Here is a 27,319-nt window from a genome sequence, read left to right as displayed (position 1 = left end):
TGCAGAGTCTTAAACAGAGGATGATTATGACCTGATTGATGTTATTAAAGAGAACCTCTGGCTGCCCACTGAGAATGGACGGCAGTGGGGCAAGGGTGGGAGCAGGGAGAGTGGGGATGAGGCTGGTGCTGTAACTGGAAAGATGATGGGGTTGCAGACAAGGGGAGCAGGGGAGGGGGTGAGAAACAGCCAGATTTGGGACATGTTTTGAGGACAGAGCCAATGGGATTTCCTGATGCTGTGAGGGAGAGACAAGCCTAGATGACTTCAGGTTTTGACCCTTGTGAGTGGCAGATGTCATCCCTTGAGATGAGAGGACTGAGGGAGGAACAGGGAACAAGGAGCTGGGAAGCGGGGATCAGCAGTTCTGCTTGGGGCAAATGTGAGATATTTAGTCAACATCCAAGTCAGACATTGTACAACATGTACGGCGTTTGGGAGGGAAATACAGACCGAGATATAAACGTGGGCATGGTCAGCACGTGGATGGTATTTCATGAGACTGGGGGAGATCGTCAAAGGAGGGAGTGAATCAAGGACCAGGTCTGGGGCCCCCAGTGCACAGGAGGCTGAGAGGGAGCAATGGCCGAAGCAAAGTACAGAAAGTGTGGAAGGGACATGGGGGTGACCAGCTGACTCGGATGCTGCTAATGGACAAGGAAGCCTGGGCACTGCCCTTGGGTTTAGCTGTGTGACCACGAAGACCTCGAGGGAGCAGTGTTGACGGCCCAGCCGGGGAGGAAGTCAGGTTGGCATGGGTTTTAGAGAGAAAGGGACGATTTGGAAATGATGGTTTTTAGACTTATGCTATCACAGACCTCCTTGAGACTAGTCATCTTCCCAGAAAAATGCACCCAAGCTCACTATTTGGAATCTGTTTTCAGGGAGTCTGTGGCCCCCATGAAGCCCCAGGGTACAGACCATCGACTCGTAGGAAGCCGAGTTATAGGTGCAGTAAGTAGACCGAATGATGGCTCCTCAAATGCGGCCTAATCCCCAGAAGCAGATGCTGTCTTACATGGCAACAGGGGCTTTGCAGATGTGATTAAGTTAGGGATTTTGAGATGGGAATTCTCAGGATCTGGGTGGGCTCTATGTAATCACAGCGCTCCTTGTGAGAGGGAGGAAGGTGGGTTGCGGTGGGAAAATGCATGTGATGACAGCAACAGAGGTTGGAGTGATGGGCATTGAAGAGATGCAAGAAGAGGTGACCAGCCAACGTGGCCACTAGAAGCTGAAAAAGGAAAGAAAATGGATTCTCTGCCAGAGCCTCCAAAAGGAACCAACATGCCACCCCTTGATTTTAGCCCAGTGAAACTGATTTCAGACTTCTGACCTCAGAACTGTAAGAGATAAATGTGTGTTGTTTGAAGCCACGAATTGGGTTACAGCAGCAGCTGGAAACTAATACGGGGATGAGAGGTGTGTCACCTGCCCGGTCTTCTCATGAAGATGGAGATGTAATAAAAAAAAAAAAAAAGGTATCCCAGGGTCCTGAATCCCTTCCTTGAAGGAGAACCTTGACCTCTTCGCCAAGTCCCAGTCCGGAAGAGACTTCCTTGTTAATCCCCACCTTTGTTGGCTCCCCCACCCCCATCTCCCCATAACACTCCTTTAACCCCGCGTTGGCAGCAAGGAAAGCCAGGACACGCACCAGGACCTGCAGGATTTCCTCAGTGCCCAGCAGGTGCAGGCCCCTGTGAAACTCTACTCCGACTGGCTGGCTGTGGGCCATGTGGATGAGTTCCTGAGCTTCGTTCCAGTGCACAAGAAGGTGCAGTCCGGGGGGCTCCCTGGAGGAAGCCACATGCCTTCTTCTTGGGTTTCCAAACACAGCTCTGCCTCTGCCTGGGGGTGACTGACCTTACCTTCCTGACTCTGTTTTTCCCTCACCCCCAGGAGGGGGCATGTAAAAGGCGGCCTGCCCAGGTCCAAACCCACACTCCCCGTACCCTCAGCAGAGCCTTCCTCCTTAGGAGACCCAGGGGCAAAGCTGACCTCTGACCCCAGGGTTTCTGCCTCCAGGGCTTCTGGCTGCTCCTGGCCAGCCCCAGGTCCTGCTACAAACTGTTCCAGGAGCGAATGAAGGAAGGCCTTCGGGAGGCTCTGCTGTTCCAAGGGGTCAAGAGTAAGATGGCTGTGCCTGTTCTTTTACCTGGGAAACTTCCTCTGCCTTCACATGGTCTCCTATTGCCAGACAGAATCATTAAGGCAACAGACATCTGAGCAGCCACTGAGCACCAGGCTTTGTGCTAAGTACTGGGGATGCTGTATGAACAGGGCAGAATAGCTCCCTGCCCTCAGGATCCAGAGTCCAGGGCAAAGTGAGTCAAGGAAACAACTAAACACAGGGGCATTGAGGGGTGTCTGAGAGGAGCTCAAGGAAGGCTTCCTGGAGGAGGCGAAGATCAAGCATGAGCGTGAGAGATGAGCAGGAGTTGGCCAGGCAAATGGGGCAGTGGGATGGAAGGAAGAGAGATATTCCAGACAGAAGGAACAGCAAAGGCACAGAGGCAGGAGAACGCAAGATGTGTTTGAGGACCTGAAAAAAGTTCAGTCTGGGTGGAGCACAGAATGAAATTTTTTTTCAGTGAAATCCACAGACACTGGTCACAGTCAGAGGTTGAAGTCACCATGGCTGAGAGTTTTCACCTAATATCTGTATATGTCCTGTAGCATCAGGCAATGGTCAGACCTCTGTTTGCCCCTCCAGAAACGGGATCCCTTTGGAGATAAGAGAATTTAAGGGAGCGAAGGTAAAACTCTTAATGAGAACTTACCCTGATAGATTATTTTATTAAAGTCATCTGCCTCCCAGATGCTCATAATACACCTATATTTTAGGAATCATTGCTGCCCCCATTTTATAGATGGGAAAACTGAGCCCCAACTGGACCTGCTGGGAAGAGCAAAATGGACCTCTGAATTCATCTGCTTTTTTTCTTTCCTTTTTCTCCATGACAGACACAACCCAGCAGAAAATAAAGGACATTCTGTCAAACGAGAAACTGAGAGAACATAATTCATATGTGGAGGTACTAGCCTGGCTGCCCAGGAGATGCCATATCCCGGGCAGACCCGACACTCCCATCCCCACCTCCAGCCCCCTTCCCTGTGGTTAGAGGCCCAAGGCAGAGCCTTCCACGGGCTCCGTGATGAACAGCCCTGGGATTTGGGTCAATGTGTGTGTGAGAGAGAGAAAGAGAGAGAGGAGACCTCGGTCACCACTACAGGAACACACACAAGGTGATGCACGGAAGAGGGAGAATTGGCAAAGCTGGAGCTGGAGAAAGATGGGGGAAACTCTCAGAAACAGAGGGACAGAGGCAGGAGAGAGGCCAAGCGTTGGAGTGACCGGAAAGGCAGGGACACAGAAGCAGAAAAGAGAGGCAGAGGGACTGAGCAGAGGGAGGGAAGGAGGGAGGAAAAGGAGGTGCCCATCACCGCCTTCCTGACCCTGTCCGTGGTCCTTCCCCTTGGTCCAGGAGCTGGGCGTGATGGAAGGGGACATCGTGGACATCCCCCAGCTCTTCAAGCTCCAGAAAGGCTTCAAAGGGACCCTCAAGGTGGAAGCCTTTTTCCCAAACATGGTGAGGAAGTGACCTTCTGAGTAGCCTTAAGTCAGAGAGGCCAGCTGGGCACTGGGTCCAGGAGGCTTGGTTGTCTCCTCACCCGTTGGGGTTTGCACGGCCCTATCCGCCTTACAGAGGCTTTAGGCAACCACCTGGGGGTCAAAGACTATCATCGCCCCCACTTTACAGATGATGCCCAGGGAGACCAGGTCCCTGGCAAGAGGTGGGATTCAGAGCTGGGATTCAGAGCCTGGGGTCTGGCTGAACTACCCCCTGTGGACTTTCGGTGGCGGGTGAGGTAGGAATGGGGCAGGTTCTGGGGGACGGAGACAAGCAAGATGCTCTCAGGTCGAATTAAGTACCATGAAGGGAATAAAGGTGGGGCACCTTTTCAGACTGGTCCAGGAAGGCCTCTCTGAGGAGGTTAGGCTGGCGCTGCCTGGGCTAAGTGGGATTCACCTGTCTGAAGGGTGAACTTGAGGGAGATCCACTTTTGTCGAGAACTTTTAACTGACCCCAGCACCATCTTGAAGTCACCTGGTATATATTTCCCGTCCCTCTGCCCTCTTGCTGTGTCTCTTCCAAGAATACCCAAAGGCCAGGCAGAAACCTCACCCAATTCTATGGGGTCCTTCAGCCCCGTCTCCTGCTGCGGCTGTGGATCACAGTTCAGGGAAGAGCCTGTAGTCCCTGGCACAGTGCTCTTCAAACTGGGTTCTCCAGGGCCCTGGGTTTCCAAGGTAGGACCTCGAATGCAGTGGTTTAGATTTTTTCTGTTTCATGCACTGAAGTGCTGCAGAGGATTTTGTTCAGAATAAAGGGTCCTTGGCTAAAATGAGACAGGAGGGGGCACCCTCCTCTCAACCCCTGGAATAAAATTGGCCCCAAGCATTTCATTTTTTCTCCAGTTTAGCCCAGACAGGCAAGAAAGCTGATGCTGACAGATGGGGGATGAGGCATCTCAGATGAAGTAATCAGCTATGCTGAGGGCCGACTTCGTACCTCCACTGTGCGAGGCTCCAGAGGGAGCTGGAGCCTGAGCCATGACTCTCCCAGGAGCCCCGTGTTGGGCAGTGGGGGCGTGGGCCTGGGCGTGGAAAAGGCGGAGAAATGAGGAGTGCCAGGTACTTGGCATGGGCTGCATCTGAGCGGTGAGGTGCCCCTTCAGTGACTCGTAAGCCCTGGAGACTGACTCCGTGCTTACTACGAGCTGGCACAGACTCTGCATACAGGTTCTTATCCAATTGTCACAGCAAAGGAAATGTGTTTGGGTTCTTTGTGCTGATGGGGCTCAGAGAGGCGAAGTGACTTGCCTAAGGCCACATAGCTATATAATAGTAGTGCTGGGATTCAAATCCATGTTGGCCTGGAGCCCAAATCCTCATCCTTTCATCTCACCAGGCCACCTCCCAATATAATGGAGGAAACATAGTCACTTACATAAGGTATAACATGTGGAAGGTGCCCCAAAATAGGTAGTCACTTATTCACCAGATCATATCAACAGATATTTATTAAGTGCCTACTCTGTGCCAGGCACTGTGCTGGGAGCTATGGAAACACAGAGGAAGATGACTAACTCACCGGCAGCTTCACGGAGGCGGTGGTACTTGAGCTGGGCCTTGAGTAATCGAGTTTTCCAGAGGGTGGCAGTGGGGAAGGAGAGAGCAGTGTTAAGAATGTGGACCCCGGAGTCCGACAGATTTGAGTATAAGTCCTAGACTCGCTGGGTGGCCTTAAGTAGCTCACGTTACCGGCCTGGGCCTCAGTTTGCTCATCTGTGAAGTGGGGCTGTTATTTCCAAAGGTCAGAAGAGGAAGGGGGCACTCAGATGGTGCCGCAGGCTGCACGCTGCCGCCCCTGACCTGGGCTCCCGCTTCTTTGCAGGTGAACGTGCTGCTGCTGGGGAAGCACCTGGGCATCCCCAAGCCCTTCGGGCCCATCATCAACGGCCGCTGTTGCCTGGGGGAGAAGGTGCGGTCCCTGCTGGAGCCGCTGGGCCTCCACTGCACCTTCATCGATGACTTCTACACCTACCACGTTCAGCAGGGGGACGTGCACTGCGGCACCGACGTGCGCCGGCAGCCCTTCTCCTTCAAGTGGTGGTGCGTGGTGCCCTGAGCCCATCCCCGCCCCCCGCCCCCGGAAGCTCCTGGCCAGAGGCTCTGGTCCCCTGCAGTGAGGCAGAGCAGGAGCTCTTGGGGACATTTTGGCTCCCGGGGAGGGGTGGAGGATCACCCTCTGGGCAGTGGCTTGATTCCTTCCCCTGCGCCCCAGCCCCTGAAATCCTCACCGAGGACCCCAACATGGTCGTGGCATTGAAAACTCACTTCTGCTGTGAGAAGCTGCAATGACGTTTTTTTTTTTTTTTTGCGGTACGCGGGCCTCTCACTGCTGTGGCCTCTCCCGTTGCGGAGCACAGGCTCCGGACGCGCAGGCTCAGCGGCCATGGCTCACGGGCCCAGCCGCTCCGCGGCATGTGGGATCCTCCCGGACCGGGGCACGAACCCGTGTCCCCTGCGTCGGCAGGCGGACTCTCAACCACTGCGCCACCAGGGAAGCCCCTGCAGTGACGTTTTACAGTCACTTTGTATGTGAGGTCAAGCTGATGCTCCTGGCATTCATTCATTTATTCATTCACTCATTCACTCACTGTCATGGTCGAATTGAATATTACAAACTTGAAGGTTCGACTGGGATACACTGAAGGCCAACATTCCTGCGTATGTCTTTCTTTCCCGGGCATACGTTGGGTCTATAAAATTTTCTATGATCTGAGCCTAGTTGATTCTAATCTTCCCAAGGAGCCTCTGAGGGAGACTGAGGGGGGAGGGGGGGGCTGAGCCCCCCCAGGGGTGCAGCACATCCCCAGAGCTGCACTGAAGTCAGTTTCCAAACAGCCAGCCAGGTGAACTGCCTGAGGTATACAGAGGCTCATTTGATTATTTGCTTTAATGTGTGTGTATGTTAACTGCACTCCTCTGTATTTCATGATTAAAAAAATAAAGTTATAAAAAGTTGACTGGATCACAGGGACACTCGGCAGGAAAGAGCAGCAGAGATGAAGTCGTGTCAGCCTCAGGCTTCTCCGGATACCACAGAGCGATATTTATCAGGTTCAAGGGCAAAGGTGCAGCCTGATTTCTGGTCACATTGTCCTTTGGAAAAAAGGCAACAGACATGGAATGCAAGAACCCAAGGGGGACATGAGAACTGACTGTCGTTTCAAACACGCAAACGTTTCAGACATCAGCAAATTCTCATTGTCTCTCCCATTTGTCATTTCCGTTCCACCAGCTAGAAAGCCCTCTAAAGCAGAGTCTCGTCCCTCTTGTTTTCTGCTGTGCCACACTCTGTCTAGCTGGACGTGGCACAGAATAGGAGCCATGGGTTTCGTGGAGTGAGGTTGTTAGTCCCCCCTGTGTCCTTTTCATATGTTTTCTTTTATGGCCCTGACATTAGGACTTAAGATTCCCCTGAAGAAAATAAAACTTGGTGACTTGAGGTCTTGATGATTGAGGCCAGATTTTGGCTCCATAGAGCCTGAGATGCTCAGAAAACACCCAGAGATGCTGTTTTCAGGTGGGTCGTGGAGAACATGATGGTGGAAAAAGATGGTCATCCGGAGTGTCTGCCCTCACACAGACTAAGGAGAAAGGGATCCATAAACCCGGTCACCACGTGCTTCTTTCTCTGAAGAGAGTCAGCTCCCCCCACCCCCACCCCGCTTGGAATTTGCTGAGGCAGAAGATGCACGAGTGTTTCTTGTGGACAGAAGGGGGCCGTGCACAAGGGGAGCTGGTGTGAGGTTGTCCCCACACCTGACCAATAGGGCAGCCTGGAGCAGTGAATGAGCTCAGTAGACAAAAGCTGAAGCCCTTGCCAGATTCCTAGAGCTGCAAAAGGCTGGAGAGATGAGCTGACGGCTAAAGCGGCCCTTGCATCAGCTAAGTGCAAGTGAGCCTCCTCCAACCGCTCATGGGGGATGTGGGGCATCAGCAAAGGAGCCAGGGGAGCCCGAGTGAGAGAAAGCACCAGTTTAAGTCCTGCCAGCCCTGTAGAGCATCTTGTGGTGGCGCCCAGGAGCAAGAACTTTCCTGCTGCCTCCCTCCCTCCCTCACACCCATCTCCCCTCCCTTCTCCTGCAATCACGTTAGTTTTCTGCAGCTGCTCTAACAAATTACCACAAACTTGGTGGCTTAAAACAACAGAAATTTATCCTCTCACAGTTCTAGAGGCCAGAAGTCCAGAACCAGTTTCAATGGGCTGAAATCAAGATGTCCGCAAGGCCGGGTCCCTTCCAGAGCCCTAGGGGAGAATCCACCCTTTGCCTCTTCCAGCTTCTGGTGGCTGTCGGCATGCCTCGGCTGGTGGCTGCATCGCTCCAGTCTCTGCCTGTGTGGTCGTTGCCTTCTCCTTCTGTGTATGTCACTCCCTCTGCTTCTCTTATAAAGACACTTGTGATGGCATTTACGGCCCACCCAGATAATCCAGGATAATCTTAGCTCAAAAACTCTTAGTCACAACTGCCAGGACTCTTTCTATATGAGATAACACAGGTTCCAGGGATTAGGGCCTTGATATCTTTCGGGGGCTATTATTCAACCTACTACAGGTTAGGAACCACCACTTGCCAGCTGGACAGATAGAAGGGGAAGAAAGAAGCCAAGCATCCCCTTTCCAGAGTTCTAAGTTTTGCAGCTGCATTAAATCCTAACGGGAAAGACTTAACTTTTTAAAAATTGAGATATAATTGACATATACGTTGTGTAAGTTTAAGGTGTACAAACGTGTTGATTTGATACATTTATATATTGCAATACGATGACCACTGTAGTGTTAGCTGATACCTCTATCCCATCACATAATTATCACCTTTTGTGGGGGGATAGATTTAGTTTCATAAAAGCAAATTAAGGGGTTTTCTTTTGTGTGGGATTCAACTTTCAAACCTCTGAATTGAGATTGTTTGGTGACTGTTTTATGTCTGTTTCCCGGAAACAGATTCTGCCCACAGGAGGTTTCTGGGCGGGGGGCGGGGTGGGGGGAATGGTGGGAGGGTGCTCTTAGGAACCATAGGTGGGAGGGAGTCTGGGCGGCAGTGGGAGACGATGAACTGGGATGTAGTGACCACAAAGGTTCTGGGAAATCCCCTGGCATGCTCTGGGGCTGGGCCCTCGGAGTTGTCCTGAATTAAGACAAGCAGCCTGCCCTTTGTCTCCCCACATTGGATGTAGCTGCCCCCAAGGAGGGACTGTAACCTTGGGAATTGGCAGTAGACGATTCCAGGAAAGGGACTTGCTGTGAGCAGCCGGAAGCCAACACTCATAGCAGCTGGGAATTAATGCCTCCGCCCTGAAGAGGGGGTCAGGTGGCATACCATAATGTCCACCAGTGACCCAAAGTGACCATGGGAGTTGATTGTCTCAGGAAACGTCACTGAGGAGCTGAGGGAGGACTTCCTACACTGAATCGGCATGTGAGGAAACATGGGAATCCATGTAAAAGTTGCCTTATGGTTACAAACCCCTCGCTTCATTGGAGAGACGTGGGGAAGCCCACTGGGTTATCTTTTGCGGGGACTGGGGGTCATTTAGTCATTTGGACCACAAAAACTTATTGAGTACCTACTATGTCCACGACTCTTGTGGATGCTGGAGAGTCAGTGGTGAACAGGAATCCCCCTAGAGGGGGTGCAGGACCTGCTCTAGATCCCTCCAAGCCCCTCTCATGCCCTGAGGGTTCTCCATGCACCAGGCCGAGGGTGCCCCTCCCCGCTATACTCAGAGCCCCGCACAAAGCAGAGCTGCCCAAAGGTGGGAGGGACAGAACTCCCATGCTCTTCTGCTCCAGAACCCTGAGTCCAGCCCTCTCGACCCCTCCCAAGTCAGACCATCCCTCTCCTCCAGCCAGGCTCTGGCTGGCTTGTGTGGGAACAGATGGGTGGATGGGTGCGGGTGAGCCATTTGGGGTGAGAGCATACACATGATGGGTTCCTCCTACCAGAGGGGCAGTTAGGGTCTTCCTGACCACCCCCTGCCTCCAAGAGCCCCCCCAAAAAGCCACTCCTGCAGTTATGCTGCATGCTTAAAGCCTCCAAGGAGGGCTAGTTTTCTTTTTAATCTCGAAGTCACCAAGCCTGACTCACCGGCAGCCTTCACACGGTACCCAACTTATGTCCCCCAGGCAGTTACACACAGGTTACTCATCACGGCATCGTGTGCCAGGGCAAAAGACTGAACACAAACGCTTATATATGATTGTACAGCCTTCCTCAGAATACTACACAGCCACCAAAAAGGCTCAGGTTGCTTTTTACCTACTGATACGAAGAACTCCTCTCTGAGTTATAAATACAATGAAGGGAACAAAGTGAGGCACGGGATACTATGCAGCATGTATATCACCATTTATATAAATGCAGGAAAGGGGAGGAGACAGGTTCATGTCGGCCTGGTGACGCATAACATTTATTTGGAAAGACTTAGAAGAACCTGATGCCTCTGGCTGCCTGCACGTAAGGGAACTGAGTGGGTGAGAAACAGGAGGAGGGAAACTGTTGCTAAGCCCCTTTTGAACTTGGACCCATGAATGTCATAGCTATTCACGAATAACTATAACCCACACTTAAAACATAAAATGAACAGTTTTAAAGCTAGCTGGTAAGCCTGGTGGGCTGGAACAGGTGTTCTCGTTTCTTTGCTCAGTGAACTCAGCAGAGATGGGGAGCAGCTGGTGACGCGCTCAGCGGGGCTCTTTCATCCATTCATTCCACCAATACCTGCCCGGCCCCTGCTGGGAGCTGGTGACACAGCTATGGTCAAGGATCCCCCTAATCACCTGGGGAGGGGGGGCAGCTTCCTGGACCACACCCCAGGAATGTGCAACTTTAAGAAGTCCCCAGGGCTTCCCTGGTGGCGCAGTGGTTGAGAGTCCACCTGCCGTCCCGCAAAAAAAAAAAAAAAAAAGAAGCCCCCATCCCCGGATCATTTTTGCAACCACCAGAGTGCTGAGGACCACTGGTCCAGCACTCATCAATTTCCAAGAAACACACACCTTAGAATCCAGGCCCCAGAGCCTAGAGGTGCTGCCACATGCCCCCCTCCTGACCACTGCCCCATGCACCCCCTACAGATATTTGCTCCTAAGAGCTTCCAGCTGAGTTAAGCCTCCAGCGCCATGGCCAGGTTGACCAGTCCCAGGCACCAGCTTCCCAGAGCCCCTCTTGCTCCCAGCTGGAGGCTGGAGACGTAGGCAGCCAGCCTCAGCCTCCGAGGGTCTGCAGGCACTAGGTGCTTCATAAGTTCATGCTGCACGGGCTCTGACCCCAGCTGCTCCTGGGCACCTCCCTTCTTCCCAGCAAACCTGCATGGAGAAAATCAGTTACACTTGGGTAGCTGCTTAACAAGGGGGCGGGCTGGAGAGGCCCTGAGCCCATAAGAGGGCTGGGCGATGGGGGAGCCCCAGGGTTATTCGAGGCCGGTGTGTGAGGGCTGCTGAGCAGGTCTGGGGGCGGTCAGCTTGGAGGGCCGTGCCATGTCCTTCCAGAGCACTGTCCATCTGTCCTTGGAGAGCCCTGCCCATGCCATTTGTGTGCAGGGCATGGAAATCTACTTGGATGTCAATGGGTGAGGAGCTGGGGGCGGGGCCGGGCTGGTGCCTCATTGCCCTCCTGAGGCTGCCCTTGGATTATGCGGGAGTTGGGGGTTACCTCCATTCTCCGTATATTACCCTGCTGTCCTGCCTCATCTTAGGGAGCCCAGTTTGGGTCTTTAAGGGCCCCCCAGTCCTCCTTCTGCCCCTCATGGGCTGTGGGGCCTTAGAAGCAAGAGCCTTGCCCCTTCTTGGTCCCCTTACGTGTGAAATGGGGGTGAGGTTGGCTCCCAGGGCAGCCGTGAAGATTGAGTGAGGGAGGCTCCCGTGAGCTGGAGCTTCGGTGGGGAGGTGACTCACGAGGCCATGTCTCCCCCAGGTCACGGCACAGACCTCCCAATGTTTTTCCCCTGTAGGGATCCCTCGTGGCTGAGACAAGTGGCTCTCCCCACCTTGGAAGTCAGGAGTTTATAAATAAGATGTATCAATAGCTTGGTAACTTCTAGAGTGTTGGTGGGAGGATGGGGTCTGGGCTGGAGCTTGTCGGAGGGGGGACATGGGGGTCCTTGGAGCAGGGCATGGTAAGTGTAAGGCTGAAGTTGTGTTAGGACCCCAAAACTGCCCTGACCATAAGTTAGGGTGTCTCAGCACCCGAGAGGCTGGGGGGGCACTCCCCTCCACACCAGCTACACTCCAGGCCGAGAAGGTGAGGCTCTTGTGCCCCAACTTCTGTCTCCTTGCCGGGCTACCTAGGTGTGCCCCGCAGCAGTGCGAGTCCTTCACCGTCGATAGCTCTCCGGGAGTCGTGGTCCAAATCTACGGCACAGACCCAGTAAAGATCGGGGAGGAGGCTGCCATGAACTGGTGGCCCCTGTCACGTCCCACGAACGTGCTGGTGGGGATGACGTCCCCCAGCTCTGCCAACGACAAGGGCAAGGTAGGTCTTGGCGGGGGAAGATGAGGGGGACTCCCCCAGGAGATGGAGCTAACACGACCCCTGGGGTCTCCCTTCTAACAGCTGACGTTTCCTGAGCTCTGAGTCTATGAGAAATTCAGTGCCAAATGTTTTGCACATCTGACCTTACTCAGTGCTTGCAGCAAACCTGTGAGGTGGGCACTCCGTGACCCCATTTTACAGACGGAGAAACTGAGGCACTGAGTGAGGGAAGTGCTCTGCCCAAGCCAGTAATCAGCTGAACAGGGATTCAAGCTCAAACATGTCTGTCTCCTCCATATGTGCTTCTGACCAGGACACCAGCTTCCAAATTAGCTGCTTTTGAAGTCTGGCTTAAAAGGTTTCAGCAGCACAACTCAAATGGGCTTTTTGGCTAAGACTGATCTCCCAGCCTCTTAATGAACCTCAAGAGCTACGCTGAGTTCAACGCTGAGCACTAGGTGTCGTGAGTTGAATTTCCAGAGGCTGGCATTACCTCCTTTTACATAACAAGGAAACAGAGCTAGAGAGACCCCTGTAAACCTAAATAGCATAACTACCGTGGGACAGGGCCAGGATCTAAGCCCAAGTCCGTGCCCTTTCCCCTGGGCAGGCTGTCACCCCAACGGAGCCCCTGTGAGGGAGAGGTGCCCTTCCACCTCGTAAAACAGGCTCATCAGAGTCTGAATGGTTAGTGGTGGTTCTGAGTGATTAGAACCATTTGATGCCCAGGCCACACCCCCTGCCCATCAAATCAACCTCTGGGGCTTCACAGCTCCCAGGTGACTCCAATGTGAGGCTGAGGGTGAGAACAGCTGAGGAAGCACTTTCAGGACCAGGGGACTCGTGGTGGCAGAACTTTCTGGAGGGCAGTTAGCAGAGGACTAAGTGGGGCTGGCTGAGGGCAGTACACACCCCTCTCTACACTCTGTGCGCAGGGCAGGCAACTCCCTAACAGGCAGGCGGTACACTTAGGTAAGACTGAGCATCTCACAGATAAGGGTGGAGGCTGCGATGTGGCCCAGCTGAGCCTAGAGGAGCTGAGACGTGTTCTCTGCCCAGGGCTCAGCCTCCAGCACCGTCGACAGTGAGATGCTTACTCCTGGCCCCAGCTAATGGCTAGTTCTGTGGTTCGTGGTGAAGGCCTGTGGTCAAGGCCAGTGGCTGAAAGGCAGGTCTTTGTCTAAAGACTCCTCTGGAAGCAGAGTTTGGTGTGGGGCACAGGAAAGACTATCCCGTCCCAGTGTCCTGCTTCCTTTTGGGCAGCTTAACCCATTGGAGGCCCCACATCCTCATGACCCATCTCATGGGGCAACAGGAGGGGTCCCAGGAGGGGCAGGTAGAGTGGGGAGGATGTATAGTGTGACTTAAAGCTTGACCTCTAGAGCTGGACAGCCAAGATTGTAAATTCTATGCCACCCCTTTTTCTGGCTGAATGATTTAGTCCCTCGATCTCTCTGCCCTTGCGGGTAGAGCCCACCTGGATGGGTTGTTGTGAGGCCTCGGTGTGGAAGGGCCTGGAGGGTCACAGCATGTTATACACGGGGGTTATTACAGTACGGTGACTCTGTACTGGCTCACAGCAAGGCACCGGAAGCTCAGAAACTGTAACTCAAGACCAAGGTCAAACGGCCAGACACAGGTACATGGCTCAGGGTCCTGCTCTGGCCCCCCTGCCCTCTAATGCTCCCATGGGTGCTGGGTGCTGTCTCCACAGGTTTCGGTCTCCTACTACCAGCACAATGAAGATGTCCCCATGGCCACAGCTGTGCTCTACCTCACGAGCATTGGTGAGTGTGCTCCCAGCCCTGGAGAGGAGGGGTGGGCTTTGCAGAGGCGAGAGGGGCTGAAGGGGGCTCTGCCTGTAACGAGATGCCTCCCGTGGGTCACAGATGGATTCACACAGTACCCGTTCCCATGGTCCCTCAAAGCTCACTGCTGACCTCATTCTCTGACCAGAACAGAGGCCATCGGGACCCCATGTGTTCACGTCATCCACCTACCTGTGTCAGGGTCCTACATTCCGCTTCCTCTGTTGCAATGGATGACGTGTCTGGTCCCAAGTTAATCTTAACCATACCAGACTCTTTCCCCTCTCATTCAATAACATTCCTTCAGCAGTTCTCACTGATGTAGGAAGCCACTACCCCTCCTGCCCTCCTCTTTAGATTGTTCCAGAACAAACTACATCTATTCCCTTAATAGGAACAAGTTATTATGCCTATTCTCTTAAGGAACCAGCTAGAGTGTCTGTTCTTAGACCTGATTCTGTGTAGTCTTCAAACTCCACTCCCCCACCTCTCTGCATCCTCAGTTTTTCCTCACTTTCCCTTGAACCTGCTCAGACCAGACCCCTACCACCAATGCTGTCCTCGTCGAGCCCCTGAACACCTTCCACTGCACTCAGTTCAGTGGTCTATTCTCTTCCTCTTCCTCGACCTGTCCTCGGTGTTCACAACACTGGTGGTCCTTTCTTGAGCCACTTAGGGACCCTGCACTCAGCTTTGTCCCTCTGCAGCTGGCCTTTCCTTCTCAGATCCCTGCGCTGGATGCTTTGGCCACACGCTCCGACCCCGCCTTTCAGCGCAGTGCTGCAGGGCTCAGGCAGCCGGTCACGTGGCTCTACACACAGCCCACAGGTGACTCGCAAAACTCTCTAGCCCAGCATCGCACATAAACTTGGGGGTCTACTCACCACCCTAGCTTCCTGAGTGTCTGAACAATGTCTCAAACCTTTTTTTTTTTTATAATAACAGGTAACATTTGTTGAATATGTAGAGTGATAGGCAGTTTTCCTATATGTTAAACCAGATCAAATTACCCTAGGAGAGTGTTTCAGAGAAAGCGATATGCAATTTTCAGATCAACATTTCTCCTTGTAATTTTATTTATCTATTTTTTTGGCCCTACCCCGCTGGCATGTGGGATCTTAGTTCCCTGACCAGGGATCAAACCGGTGCCCCTGCATGGAGTCTGAACCAAACTTAATACGCCCCAAATTGACCTGATTCCCTCTTTCCTAGTAGTCTCCCACATCGTGCTAGAAGCTCCATCCTTCCAGCTGGTCAGGCCCAAGCCCTTGGTGTCGCCCTTACTTTTCTCTTAGCCCATGTTGATCACGAATCTTGTTGGTGTTGCCTTAAGTCTAGCTCGAATCCAGCCACCAGCCACTACCAAAGCTCTCAGCCTGGTCCGAGGCATGGTCATCTCTGCCTGGGTCACCGACAGGTCCCTAGTGCGGTTCCCCCCTCCATTCTTGATCCTCTACAGGTCCAGTCTCAATTCGGCCCCCAGAGAGGCCTCTCTAAAAGGCTATCAGATAACGTCTCTCCCAATCAAAGCCTCCTACCGCTTGCCCACCCTCAGATTAAAGCTGGCATCACCGTTACCTACACAACCTACCTCAGCTGGCCCCTACGCTACCTCTAACTCACGGCCTCTTTCTCTTTTGTTCATCTTGTTCTAGGCACACTGGCCTCTCTGACCCTTGAACTTCCCACCATGCACTTCCTATTCTAATTGCTTTTACCCCAGATACTAATATGGGTCACTCTCCTGCCTCCTGCAGGTCTCTGTTCACACTTAGAAGACTTTTCTGATCCAAAACTGAGACACCCCCTCCACCCCCTTGTTCCCTGTGGCATTTTACCATTGGACATAATGTGTATTTTACTTATTTCTTCACCCCTTGCCACTGGCACATGTGTGTGTGAGTACGCACACATACATCCTAAGATCAAAGAAGATAGGGCCTGTCCTGTGCGCTGCTGTATCCCTAGGACCTAGAACAGTACCTGCTTGGTGACGGGCATCCTTGAGCATCCGTGCCAGGTACTGAGTGGACAGCAGTAAACGAGGTCTGTTCCCTTGGCCCTGACATTCCAGTTGAGAAATAGCACGCTGAATGTCAAGAGTTACGAACAAAAATACGAGCAGGGTGAAGCCACGCAGTGGTCAGCAGGGTGGGGAGTGGTGGAAGGTGGGATGTAAAGACCCAGAAGGAGCCTCTGTGGTGATACTTGGGCAGAAGCCTAGATCCTCAAGCTCTAAAGGGGCTTGGAATCGCCGTGTATTGAGCCCTGGCTGTGTCCTAGGGGGCCAAGAGCTTTCCCAGAGGCTGGGGAGGAGGGCCTTCCAAGGAGGAATCACCTGGGAAGAAGCCAAGAGGCACAAGTGGCGTCATGACCACAGTGGACTTGTTTTGTGGCCTCCCAGGAGGTTGAGGGAGATACATGAATACCTGGGCCTCTCCAGGCTTGCTCACGAGACACTGCCTCTGAGGAATTTCTTCCAAGCCGGCAGCATGCCCCAAAGGCTGGAGGACCCTGATACCAGCCTTAGGCAGCCCTGGGGACTTACCTACAGCTCCAAGGCTGCATCCAGCTGGTCTAGATGGTTGAGACCTCTCCCTCCTGTTGCAGAGCTCTCCCTGGACGTGGATGTCTACCGCAGTGGGCACTTCGAGACAAATGACAAACAGGCTAAGGTGAGGCTGCCAGGGATAGGAAGCAGGCCAGGGGCCCAGGAGCCAGATCTGGCCCACAGACTCAACTTGGCCTTCATAGTGTCAAGTGGCTACGATACAAATCAGCACTGATGACGTCAATTTCTAGCTCTTTCCAAATATTAGAATGTCTGGTGGCACTAGTCTCCCATCTTAGCCTGGTCGTGTAACCAACAAGGCCGGAGGGTCAGCTGCCCCCTTCAGATGGGACATGTCTCCTCCAGTTTGCCCCAGACCCCCCCTCCCCTGACACTGAGCAAAGGTAGGAAACTGGTAACCCACATCTAGATCTCCGCCTTCCTCTCAGCCCGCTTAGCTGATGTTACTGTCCTGTCCCTGTAGGTACTTGAGTGGGCAAACTCTGATCTAGAGGCCCCTGTCGCCCTGGAGAAAGGCTTGACTCTGCCCTTGATGTGGAGTGGCATCTGGAAAGCCAAGGACTTAACCTGGCTTCTGCCTGAACCAACATCCCTGTCTTCTTTACAGAAAAACTGGGTCTGGGGCCCCAAGGGCTGGGGTGCCATCCTTCTTGTGAACTGCAGCCCTGCTGACACACACCAGCTCGTGGACAGGAAGAGCAAGGTGTTCTCTACAGAGGGTGAGAACTGGCCGCTGACCAAGGACCATCACCCACTTTCCTCCCTGGGCTCTGCCTCCCCTGGGGCTTCACTGCTCCACCCCTCAGCAAACCCAGATTCCAGGCTGATGTCCCTGCTCTGGGCCCATCAAGTCTCTTTTCAATGGCTTAATGGCTTGAAGCGTGTAACTGGGCAGAAAGGGGCCCCTTGGCAAGAACACAGGCTCTGATGTCAGGTTACTTCCCGGCCATGAACTTGAGTATGTTAACTTCCCTGGTCTTGTTTTGCCATCTGTAAAATGGGGATGATAAAACGGACATCACAGGTGGTTGAGAAGACTAAATGAAGACACACAAGGGGTAGGCGAGACCCTTCCTAAAAACCCTCTTGTAGCCTAGGGCAGGACCCTGAGTGTCCTAGCCAAAGCCCTCTTGGATCTGGTCCTGACATGTGGTCTGGACGTAGATTCCAGGTCCCAGCAGTAAAATGGGATTTCCTGGTTCACACCAAGGCTGGAGGGGAATGCACGCTGAACTGACCGTGCCAGGCCCTGTTCCAGGTGTTTGTGGGGACCATCTACCCCTTACAACTGATGGGGTAGATGCCACCCTCACTCAGAGTGGGCCCCAGCCGTGGCAATTTGCCTGTAGCCATATGTGCAGCAAGTAGCAGAGACAATGATGCAGGCCTAGGCCAGAGCGGGAGGCACAGTGTCCTCGGTGCTCCAGGATACAAGCCCCTCTACCCCGACCCTACTGCTCCCTCCATCCCTGGAGTGCTGGCCTCCAGAAGCCCCTGAATCTTTGCCTTGTCTTTTTCTCAGAAACAAAGAGTCTGTCCCAGATGATACTGAGAGTTCAGGGACCCAGCTGCATTTTAAAGAAATGCCGGGTGGTTCTCCACACCTCCAAGGAAGAGTCGGAGAAGGCAAGAGTCTACCGGCCACAAAGTGAGTGTTTCTCCACATGCCAGGGCCAGTTGTGGCCACACCTGCTCCCGGCAGGGTCCCCGTCAGAAGCCAGCTGGGGACCGAGAGCAACAGGTCAGGGTCTATTACAGCCGGACTTGTGTCCCTGGGATCCTCTGGCTGCCACCTTCACCATGGAGTAAGTCTATACACGTGGGTGAGACATTGTACCTCCACGCCACTTTCCCCAGTGGGGGCGATGATCGTGCCTCTCCTACAGGAGTTTCATAGCTGGATGAAGAGAGGTGGGCACTAGATGAAATGGTGGCTATAGCCTTGTATAGAGTAGTGTCTTCTCCCGAGTATTCCTGCCACGCGAATCCATCTGTTTAACCAAGACTTGGCTGTATTAGGTTTTGAGAATTGGGAGGCTGGGAAGCCAGAGTGGCAGCTATGCTAGCACATCCAGCCCAGGTACCACACAGCCCGGGTACCGTGTGGCAGGCAGATGGCATGTCCCTATTCTACAGATGAAAGCGGGGAGGGCTGCTGGCTTAGACAGTGGATGTGCCCGACTCCAGCAAAATACCCTTCAACAGACAAGTCTTTGGATTTCCCTAAACGAGTTCAGTATTCAGTGCCTCTCAAGATTTAACTCTTCGCTACCTTCTTTAAGAGCCAAGTCTAGCCCCAGCTGGGCAACTGGGGAGCGTGTGGTTTGCGGTGGGCCATCTCTGTGTCCAGCGTGGGGGAGCATGCTGCAGCTCCCTCCTTGCCCATGCTCGGGGGCCTCAGCTCCGAGGCGGCTGTTCCATCTCTTCTGCAGACCTAGGTCACAGCTGGATTGGAAGTGACCTGGGACTAGCAGAAAAGGCAGCCCAGGTTGTATGTGGTCCTTTGACATGTGGGCTAGAAATGAGCCTTAGAAACTGTGGCTCTAGGCCTGGTTCAGGCCATGAGGGCTGTTCTGGTCCTATGAAACCCAACTATGTCCGGGCAACTCTGAGGTGGGCTGGGCTGGATGGGCCTTGGAGCCTGCTCAGGAGGCCAGGGATGTGTGTACCCGCCCAAGATGCCATACTTCAAGCTACCTACCTGCCTTTTAAAGTATTCAAAAATTTAGGGTAGGGCAACACAGCACACTGTGTTAACATATCCTCCAGGTGAAGCTGAGTTGAGCTGAAGTTGGAGAGCCATAGTCTAAAAGATAGAGCAAAGGAATTTAAGAAATTTCCGGAGAAATTGAAAGCCAGAACGTAAGGTTCGAGGAAAAAAAGGAAAACACTTGCATGAAAGCAGTGATCAACTATGACCAGTGCTGTTGAGTGACTAAGATGCCCATATCAGTGGGAAAGTTGGTTTTCAAAGCTGGTCATTAGTGACCTTGATAAGAACAGTGGGGATAAAAAGAACAGTGGGGATAAACAAGAGTAGAGAGTTCCCTGGAGGTCCAGTGGCTAGGACTCAGCACTTTCGCTGCGGTGGCCCAGCTTCAATCCCTGAGGGAACTAAGATCCCGCAAGTTGTGCAGTGCAGCCAAAAAAAAGAGTAAAATGGGCAGACACAGTGAACATAGACCATGGAAGGAGTCTGCCATAAAGGGAAGTATGTGTCGGTAATAACGGGGTGGGGCATGGGGTGGGGGTGGGGAACAGTATCTGAAGATGGTAGAACACAGCATATCCATGTGCAGATGGGACCCATCCAACAGAGGTGGTGAAATAGATTCGGGAGAAAATTATAGGAATGGATACACAGTGCTCAGAATATGGGAAGAGGGAGAGTTAATGGCCACAAAATAGTGTTTCCAAGTACAGCGGAGGCCCCCTCTGAGGTTTGATCATACCCTAAAAGATCTTTCTTTTAGGAAAGATCTAAAAAGATCTAGAAAGTGTGGCTTTCTCCAGCTGCTTGAATGCCAGGGTTGAGGTCTTGGTGTGGGAGCTGACGGCGTGTGCAGGGTAGTGGGTCAGGTAATGGGTCTTGGAACGTGAGGAGGGTGCAAAGGGGAGTGAGGGTGGAGGGTGGGAATCGGCCGTGTAGAAAGGTTTGGGGCTGGGATGAGATTGTAGATGAGCTGGAAAGACTGAAAGAAGAGACGCCAGATCTGTCTTGGAGGTGGTATCCGAGCCATGAGCCTTGACATTGGCGTCTAAGATGATGCAGAACTCAAGTTCATTGAAATAAGGTCGCAGAAGCAGACTGGATGGTCTGGTCTATGGTGTAAATGGTACCCAGCACCCTAGTGGTGGAGACAAGCCAGTTCTAGAACAATCCACGGAGGATGGTAAGGGTGGTAGTCAGGTACAGCGAGGAAGCGGGCAGGTGGCATTATCTGATAGCGTGTCCCTCAAAGGGACAGGATTCTTGAGGAATGAAGAGATGGTCTAGAAGTGCCATTGAAGATCAAAGGGCACCTGCCCTACCTCTAAGCCCAGGGGTACATAGAAGGTAGAAAAAAGGAGCACAGTTCAAGGGAGTGTTTCCTCTGTGCCCCGGGGCTCCTGCTCTAGAAGGATAAGGATATTACCTGCCCTCAAAGCCTAGGGCAGATGGACAGACAGCCAAGTTCCAAGCAGGGGCTTGGGGAGTGGAGGTGGTGAGAGCTCAGGTTAAGCCAAGCTGAGCGAAGGCAGAAAGGGCCTTCTGGGTAAAGGTAACTGTGTTGTGGCTGGTCCTCCTGGCCTCCTTTTCTGTATAGTGGGGGTGATCGTTACAGCACCTGCCCCAAAGCATGGTGAGGCCGCAAATGAGTCCGAGCCCCGACCCCAGGTGCCGGCATGTAGTAAGTCCACAAGAAACGTTAACTGTGCCTAAGCGCAAGCGACTAGATACGAGAGAAGGCCCCCAGCAGCTGGAGGGAGACCAGGTGGTGGGCAGTCACTGTCCAGCCCCACAGCACGCCAAGCACGCCTGTTGCGAACCCTGGGCGGGGGCCCTGCAGGAACGCAAGGGGTGGTCATCTGGTCTCGCCCCCTCAAGGTCTGGCTCAGGGCAAGCGAGGAAGCCTCCAGGCAGACTAGAAGCAGGAGGCCGCATAGGTACATCCCCAGCGCTGGGGCTGTCCAGCTGGCCCTGCCACACGCTAAGGCCAAGCCTGCAGCCAGCACCCCTAGCCCTTGCAACGAGGTTCTTCTGCAGAACCGCCTGGAGCCAGTCTGCGAGGCGAGCCACAGCCCCCCTCGGGTGATCACTGTGTTGCAACCCAGAGCAAGGGGCCGGTGAAGCAGGCCATGGCCGCAGCTTGTGTCGGACTTCTTGGGTGAGGCTTCCAAGCCTATCTCTGTACAGCTTCTCGTCTTGAAGGCTTATGATATTCTCCCCAAGTTTGGCCAAAGCGTAGAACCACCATGAGCCTTCACCTCTTGAAGGCAGGTGTTTTTATCTGAGTCCCGGCTCCCAACAGGTCTTTAAAGAGTGAGTAACTGGCCCCCGTTTGTGAACAAACACCTGCTGTCTACTAAGCCCTAAACACCAGGAACCTAGGGGCTGAAAAGCCGTCTTGGCCCCCGCTCTCCTGGGACTCCCGGCCCGACTTCTGACCTGAGGAACGTGCCATTGGGTGTGGTGATGGGCACCAGCCTCCTTCAGCAGCCGGTCTATCCTTCTCTCCTTCCTAGAAGACGGCTCTAGCACCTTCGAGTTGGTGCTGGGGCCTGACCAGCACACCTACAACTTGGCCCCCGTCGAGAATGACTTGGAGGAAACCTTCTACGTTGAAGCCTTAGAGTTCCCATCTGCCAGCTTCTCGGGCTTGATTTCCTACTCGGCCTCCCTGGTGGAAGAATCTCAAGACCTGGTACATCCCCGGGTAGAAGAGCGGCCCTCAGAGCAGGGACTGTGGGGGAAGGGAGACCTGTCACAGCTGGGCAGAAAATGGGAGCACAGTGAGTGGAGCTAGGGTGTCACGTCACCTTCGGGTAAGAGCCCTGTAGAGGACAGGTAAGGGCGTGGAGGTGGGCTGGGCTGAGCAGCTGGAGGCCCGGTGTGGGGGAGGGGGAGAAGGTGGATGGGGAACCAGGTCACCAGCAGCACCTCGTCTTACATCGCAGTCGATTCCAGAGACCGTGGTGTACAAAGACACCGTGGTGTTCCGGGTAGCTCCTTGCGTCTTTGTCTCCAGCACCCAGATGCCTCTAGAGGTGTACCTGTGCAGGTAAGAAACCCTCAGGCTGCCTGGGCCAGGTCGTTTCTATAACTGGCTGGCTCTCCTGTCTGTCGGCGGGGTGGGTAAAGATGATTAGACTTCTCACCAGGAATGTGAAATCCTTCCACCTGAGGCAGCCACCCAATGCTTGTTTGGATACTTACAAGGCTAGGGCTGGAGCCGTGACCACGGCAGTCCCCCTCTGGTCTTAAGGGGAGACAGACAAACAGCATGGTTTCGGGTAGGATCCAGGGCTATAAAGCCAGGTAAAAGGATGTAGGGGTAAGGATGAGATTGTTATAGGGACAGCAGGGAAGCCTGCAGAACCAGGAGAGAGCAGGCAGGAGGAGGGGGAGAGGCGACAGGGCAAGGTGAGCAGGGCCTCGGCGTATTAGAGCGTAGCCTCCGGGACTGTAACGGACCCCCAGACAGTGGTTTAAAGTCAACTTTCTCCCACCTAGATGCCCACGGTGGCAGTCAGGGGCCCTGGTTCCTTTCAGGCTGTGATAATGCTTTCCCCTGGGGCCACAGCTTCATCTTTATGATGGAGGCTGAGCACAGGCACTTCTGAGGCCTGGCCCCTAGGAAAGGGGAAGAGCCAAAGTCCGGGCAAAGCCACCCCCATTTGTCGCTGCTGGAGTCTGGAAGGCTCCTGAATTGCTCTGCTCACGTGCCAATGGCCTGAAGAGGCGCAGGCCACACCTAACTGGCAGGGAGGCCAGGAACGACCTCTAGCTATGCGGCTGGAGGAGGGGAGAAAAGACTGTGGCAGGTAAAACCCGTGGGAAACCATCCAGGGTCCTGCACAACCACTCCAGCCACGTGGAAAACCAGAGGTACAAATAAAAGGAACCAGTTCAGCCATTGCGATCACGTGGGCCAGATGTAGCCATGGCTCGGGCCGGGGCGGTGGGAGCGCAGTGGTTAGATTCAGGATTGCTTGGAAGGTAGGCTCCCCCACCCCCAAGTTAGCTGAGGGATGGGATGCAAAGAAACAGGAGTGTCCCCTGGGTTTGGGGTATGCAACGAGATGAATGGTGGTGACCCTGCCTTGGCGGGGGGAGGTCAATTGGTGCTTTGGCTCTAGAGACATAAAGCTAGAGACACCCATTAAGTTTTCTAAGTGTCTGGAGCTCAAGGGAAAGTCTGGCAGCTGGAGATGGGGGGGCCTTGGCATGTTGTGGGTATTCAGAGCCACAGGCCTAGCTGAGCTCAGAGGAGGAGGGAATATATTGGGAAGATGCCTGAGAAGTGAGCTCTAGAGCCGTCGAACCCTCGGCTCCAGACAAGAACCTAGCAAAGGAGCCTGAGAAGGAAGAAGTTCAGATGAAAACCAGGAGAGCGGAGACCCAGAGGTGAGGGGAGGGTGATACCTGGTAAGAGGCCAACCATGGGAAATTCCGAGGAGAATAAAGTGCCCGCTGGGTTTGGCAAGATGGAGGCCACTGTGCAGAGCGTGATCCTGAGTGGTGGGTTTGAAAGTGCGGTGGGGTCACGATTGCGTCGAAGGAATGAATGGGAGGGGAGTACTCTGCAAAACGCCAGAGAAGTGGTCTGAAGGGGATTTGGGAAAGGGAAGGCTGTTTTTTAAGGGAAGCAAAGAATAATGCTAATGGATGTGATCCAGCAGAGAAGGGGGAAACTTGGTGGGGAAAAAGCAAACAGGTCACATTGGCCTTAATAGGTAGGACAGCTCACCCACTTTCCAGGAGCAAATTGACTAGAGGAACTGTTAGTGGTAGGATGCTGTCTGGTGCTAAGGACCTGTTGAAGTTGCCAACTTAGAGGACCGTCACTGTGGTTTTTCTCCAACTATTTTTGGTAATGAGCTCTAGGGAAGAAGAAATGTAGAACTGAATCTAAGCAGGGTTGTAGTTTTTCCAGGCAAATAAGGCCAAGGGGAAGGATAAGGGTATAATTATGATGTGTCACAGACTCAAAGTTAGATAAGGAGGAAAGAAAAGACACGGGGTGATGGGAATAAAAGCAGTTGAGGGCCAGGCATCACAGTGATATCAAGCTGCTGGCCCAGGGACCAAAGTGAGCAGGGAAGATGGAGGTGATGGAACTGGACAGTTGATCTTAGAGGTGGTGTGACCATCAGGATGGGAGGGTAGAAATAACAAGACCTTGTCAAGTCAAGGATCTGAAGAGGTCACGGTGGCCTGGCTGTAGCACCTCATGGCAAGGAGTACGTCCATCCCTCCTCCAGACTCAGTGGAGGGAAAGAAGAGAAATAGCTCTTCCACGGGAGGGCTGCTAGGGAGTTGGGTCCACAGAGGAATGCCAGGCTTCAGAATGAGAAGGTAAAAGGGAAGAGCTTGAGGGATTTTGCTGACAACTGATATCCAGGTATAAGATCTTTCTTGTCTTTTGTATCTGAAGACAGAAGTTCACTCACAGGAGGCATCTATTGAGACTCTGATCTTCTAAGACTCTCCCATAAGGGTGGTATTCAGGCACGGCTTGATCCAGCTTTGCCACAGATGGTGTACCAGACTGGGGCTACACTTCCTCCCCCAGCACACATCTCAGACTGTTTCAGACCTTATCAGGCTGGCCAGTTCCCTGCAGTCTTGTCTGTGTAGAATCGAAAAATAGGTTCTTTGGAACAGTAGAATGGAATAGCACTTCAAGTTTTGGACCCGGATTAGAATCCAAATTCTTTACACTTCCCAATGGTGACCTTGCTGGCATTCAACTCATGAGGACCTGTTGGTAAAATGGGTGGTCTCAACATCAGCCCCAAACATCACTGTTTCTCTCCAACAAGGAATGGATGTACACTGTGGACCTGTAAGCCTGGTGCTATACATGATGGCACTAAGACCTCAGGGCTCAAGACCCACCCCTGCCAGCCATATGAATATGACAACCTTGCTGGCCATCTCAAGGGGGCACTAGGCTTCTTGGCTTCTCGGGAGAAAAGTACAGCCCTCTTGCGGTGAGAGGAGTCAGCCCTCTGGGTAGATCAAGGCAGGAGAGCCTGGGGCATTTCCTAGATCACTGGGGCAGGGAGTGGAATGTGACTGCAGAGTAGGGACAAGCAGGGTCTTAGGACATGAGAGTGGAGACTGACACTAGTAATTTAAAAAAAATTTTTATTGGAGTATAGTTGATCTACAATTTTGTTAGTTTTAGGTGTACAGCAAAGTGATTCGGTTATACATATATCCATTCTTTTCTAGATTCTTTTCCCGTATAGGTTATTACAGAATGTTGAGTAGAGTTCTCTGTGCTCTACAGTAGGTCTTCATTAGTTATCTATTTTACTTATAGTAACAGGTATATGTCAATCCCAATTTACCCCTCCTCCCCTTTCCCCCCTGGTAACCATAAGTTTGTTTTCTGCAACCGTCGACTCTACTTCTGTTTTGTAAATAAGCTCACCTGTACCCTTTTATTTTGAGTCCACATATAAGCGATATCACAGGCTATTTGTCTTTCTGTGTCTGACTTACTTCACTCAGTACGACAATCTCCAGGTCCATCCATGTGGCTGCCAGTGGCATTATTTCATTCTTTTTATGGCTGAGTAATACTCCATTGCATATATGTAACCACATCTTCTTTATCCATTCCTCTGTTGATGGGACAACAGAGGTGGTTTCTTCCATGTCCTGGCTATTGTAAATAGTGCTGCAATGAACATTGGGGTGTATGTATCTTTTTGAGTTATGATCATAATTATGACCCATAATCATGGGTCATATGGTAGTTCCATTTTTAGTTTTTTAAGGAGACACTAGCAATTCTTGACCTGACTTTGCCATGAGCTAAACCAAGTGATTCCGGGCAAGGCACACCCTGAGTTTACCAGCTGCTGCTCCATGAAGTGGGGGGACAGCAGTTCTGCTTACCTCATGGGCAGGGGCATCATTTCTCCTGACCAGAAGGAGGTTCCCCCTTCCCCTGGGACAGAGAGGTCATGACCAGTTGGGGAGCCTTGGAGGCCTTTCTACAGCCAGCTTATTTCCCGTGGCAGAGAGCTGCAGGTCCAGGGCTTCGTGAACACAGTGATGGAGCTAAGCGAGAGAAGTAACATCCAGGTGGCATCTGTCTACGAGGACCCCAACCGCCTGGGCAGGTGGCTCCAGGTAATCCCCTACCTGTGGGGGAGGGGTGGGGGAGACACCATGTGTGGCACATACAACAAACTTCACCAGCTTCTGTTCAGCCTTCCAGCAGAGCTAAGACTAACCAGGGGCGGCTTTGTTCTTAGGAGGTCAGTGGTGGCTGAGATGAAATGACTTGCCCAAGTCCTAGCCACTAAGGGGTAACGCTTAGAGTCCAACCTCCTCCCATTCCAAAATGTACACGTTCGAGACCACAGAACACCTAACCCTAAGGCCCAGGTGTCTGAGGGGCTGATGCCTCCAGCTACAGGCTGGCAGGCCCGGGGCACTGCCCCAGGGTCCAGCTTGACCCTGGCTGAGCAGGAAGTGTCGAGCCCAGTCTTTTGAGGTCTGGTCTGTAGTCACAAATGACGAGGACCTAAGTAGTAGTGATGAAGGAGAAAGGGGCCGACTTCTGCCCTTGATCTTGCCGTGATAGAACTCTAAGTACCATGAAAGCAAGAAAATGATATGATCTAGTGAGTTACTAGATTTAGCTCGGCGCTTTGCGTGGTCAGGAACGTCTTCAAATGCGGGAAGCAAGGAGCTGGCCGTGCAAAGGTTGGGGCTGGGGGTGGATTAGAAGTAGGAGCCCTTCAGGCACAGAAACGGCCGACTGAAGATCCACCATGTGAGGAACAGAAAAGCTGGTGTGGCCAGATCAGAGTGAACTACCGTCAGAGGCAGGTAAGAGCTAAATTATCTATCGGGGACCTTTTACACAAAGGTAAGGAAGAGAAGAAACCAATCCCAAGCAAGACGAGGGGAATTCCCTGGCAGTCCAGTGGTTAAGACTCTGTGCTCTCACCACCAAGGGCCCGGGTTCGATCCCTGATTGGGGAACTAAAAGCCCGCGAGCCGGGCCGGTGCAGCAAAAACAAAACCAAACAAGATGACATTGAATGGTATGAATCAGGGGAGTTGAACGTTCTGACTTAGGTTTGGTTTTGTTTTCTTTTTTTTTTTTTT

At 52.9% G+C, this 27,319-nt stretch overlaps 1 protein-coding gene across 1 annotated transcript in view; it reads left to right on the top strand.

The window, feature by feature from the left end:
• Window positions 1-27,319, top strand: part of LOC112402756 (protein-arginine deiminase type-4-like) — a 57,750-nt gene that overhangs the window by 23,958 nt on the left and 6,473 nt on the right.

This window comes from Neophocaena asiaeorientalis, unplaced genomic scaffold (assembly GCF_003031525.2).
Source record: "Neophocaena asiaeorientalis asiaeorientalis breed wild unplaced genomic scaffold, Neophocaena_asiaeorientalis_V1.1 scaffold275, whole genome shotgun sequence".
Taxonomy (NCBI): Eukaryota; Metazoa; Chordata; class Mammalia; order Artiodactyla; family Phocoenidae; genus Neophocaena; species Neophocaena asiaeorientalis.
Note: the sequence above shows the minus strand (reverse complement) of the source record. Positions and strands in the feature narration are given on the sequence as shown.